We start from the raw sequence: 3,136 nt of genomic DNA, 5'->3' as shown, positions 1-3,136 counted from the left end.
TCGATGAGAAAAAAAAGAAGGTTAATACCGTGAAAGTGAAATAATGCTAGTGATGGTTGAATAATTGGAAATATTTAAGCTTGAGAATTGTGGATGGCATGAAATCCATCAAAAGTGAAGTGTGTCAAGCCTTGAACCAGTGAAGCCTTCATTACATTTGACTCGCATTAATTAAATTCTTAAATTAACCAAGGTAAGAATTGCTAGTGATAGTGTTATTGAATGTGTGTTTATTTTCTTTTGACTCAAATAATGATGATTCACAACATATACCACATTATATTTTTTTTTTTTGGATGAATTATTATGATTGGTTATTGGAGTTGAGGAGTGTTAATTGTTGAGTTGGAAAAATCCAGTTATTTGGTAGGGTTAGTTTGCTTGTAAAATATATGGGAGTGTTTTTTTTTTTTGGACGAATTGTTATGAATTATGATTGGTTAATTAATTTAAATGTAAACACTTTGTTGTGTCCTTTAGATTGGCTTAGTATGGAGGAGTCTATAGATTTAGGAACGGGTCATAATGTAGCCATAGGTCAACTTCCTTCTGCTGGTAGTATTGTTTATCAAAAAAGACGTAAAGTTTCAGATGTTTAGGGTCAATTTACAACATATATAGAAGACAATGGGGAGGTGAGGGCAAAGTGTATGATTTGTAGTAAGTCTTATGCACACGGTAGTTCTAGTCATGGGACTAAGAATTTGAGGCGTCATATAGAAGGTTGTCCTAAACGTACCATAACTAGTAGTGTAGATCAAATGATGACGGATTGTGATACTAAATTAAGACGTTTGAAGATTTCTCAAGAAATTTATTGTGAGAAGATGACAATAGGAATCATAAAACATAATTACCCATATTCAGTAGTGGAGCATGAAGGAATTAGGAATGTCCACATGTATTTGAATCATAAAGTTAAGCATTATACTAGGAACACCGCAAAGGCAGATTGCTTAAAGATATATTATAGGGAGAAGGAAAAGATTAAGCTTGCTTTAGAGAGGGTTTCGAGTAGAATATGCTTAACTTCTGATATTTGGAGTTCTTGTACTACTGATGGGTATATTTCTTTAACGGCTCACTATGTTGATGAGAATTGGGAGTTACAAAGTAGAATTCTGAATTTTTGCCACATTCCTCCTCCACACTCGGGGGCTCTTTTGTCAGACATAGTGTATGATTTCTTAAAAAATTAGGGGATTGAAAAGAAAGTCTTCTCTCTTACATTAGACAATGCAAGTAACAATGATAAAATCGAAGACATTTTAAGGAGTCAACTTTGTGTGCAAAATGTTTTATTATGTGATGGTTCTTTTTTTCATGTGCGATGTTGTGCACATATCTTGAATCTCATAGTCCAAGAAGGGTTAAAGGTGAGTAACGTGACTTTGCATAAAACTCGTGAAAGTATGAAATATGTTAAAGGAAATGAGGCTAAAAGAATCAAGTTTAGAGAACTTGTTAAAAAAATTAGTGTGATAAGCTCAAAAGGATTGCGAATGGATGTTCCCACGAGATAGAATTCCACTTATTTAATGCTTGAAAGTGCATTAATATACTGTCGTGTGTTTGTTCATTTGGCACTGATAGATCCCAATTATCCTTCAAATGAAGAATGGGATAGGGGGGGTAAGGATTTGCAAGTTCTTGCAACCATTTTATGAGATCACTACTCTTTTTTCGGGTTCCCAATACCCCACAGCAAACTTGTACCTTAGAAATGTGTGAAGAGTTCAAGTGCGTTTATACGAAGAGATGGAAAATGAGGATGAAGTTCTTAATACCATGGCAAGTCAAATGAAAGGAAAGTTTGACAAATATTGGGATTCTTATACTGTTGTGTTAGCAATTGCAACAATTCTAGACCCACGTTTCAAGTTTGAGTTTGTTGAGTTTTGCTACAAAAAAGTTGATGGCCCAATAGTTGCAACAAGAAAGTTGGAGTTGGTCAAGTAGGAGTTGTATAGGCTTTTTGCAGCTTATGAGGGTCTAAGTGGTAATGAGGTTTCCAGCGATCCTTGTGTATAGGCTAGTAATCCTAATATCATTGGAGATGATATTTGTGTAAGTCAATACTCCCTAAATATTTTTATATTGTTGTGATTAATAAGGTTTTCTTTATTTTGTAATTTTGCTTTATTAAATTTAAACATTTAAATGGTGCAGGAATTTGACTATTACAAGAGTGACTTTAGTGCTACTAAGAAGTCTAAATTGGATACTTATTTGGGAGAGGCAAGGTTTGATCGCATCAAATTTTGTAATTTGGATATCCTGGACCATTGGAAGAAAAATAGTGATCGATACCCGATACTTTCAATGATGGCCCATGATGTGATGAGTATACCAATAACGGTTGTTGCTTCGGAGTCCAGTTTCAGTGTTGGTAGCAAAGTGCTCAGTAAATATCGAAGTTCATTTTTACCGGAGAATGCAGAGTCTTTGATATGCACCAGGACATGGATTTCTGGATATGAAGTTAAACATAATATTTTAACTTATATTTCACATGTTTTAATATTTTTGTTTGTTAATATATTATGATAGTTAACTTATATTTTGTTAATTGTAGAAGATGAAATTGATGATGCTCAACTGCTTGTGCCATTAAGTCAAGTGCCAGCGGAGAAGGAGATTGCATAATCAAGGGCGGTTTCTAACACCGTCAATGTGTAATAGACTTTGTTTGTTTAGTGTGTTTGGTTAAACAATTATATATGTTTAATTGTTTATTGTTTACTATGTTATGTATGTTGAATGTTAAATAACTTTATATGTTTAGTGTTTACTAATTAGTAACTATTATGTATGTTCAGTGTTTAGTGTTTACTAATTCTATATGGTGAAGTTTGATATAAATATGAAAAATATTAATATTGAATTAATAATGTTTGGTGAAAATCTAATCAAATTTAATTTAATCATCCATTTATTTAATATAATAAGTTAATAACTAACAAGTTTAATAAATGAATTTTATATCAAGTTTTTAAATCAATACAATTTAGTATGCAATTTGAAATTTTCAATAACAAAAAACAGTAAAAAATAACAAAAATATGAAAAAAATTGTGAAAAATACGGAAAATACAAAAAATGGCATCTTTTCATAGGTGACTCATGGGTGACCCGT

Source organism: Pistacia vera, unplaced genomic scaffold, assembly GCF_008641045.1.
Source record: "Pistacia vera cultivar Batoury unplaced genomic scaffold, PisVer_v2 Contig82, whole genome shotgun sequence".
NCBI classification, from domain to species: Eukaryota; Viridiplantae; Streptophyta; class Magnoliopsida; order Sapindales; family Anacardiaceae; genus Pistacia; species Pistacia vera.
Note: the sequence above shows the minus strand (reverse complement) of the source record.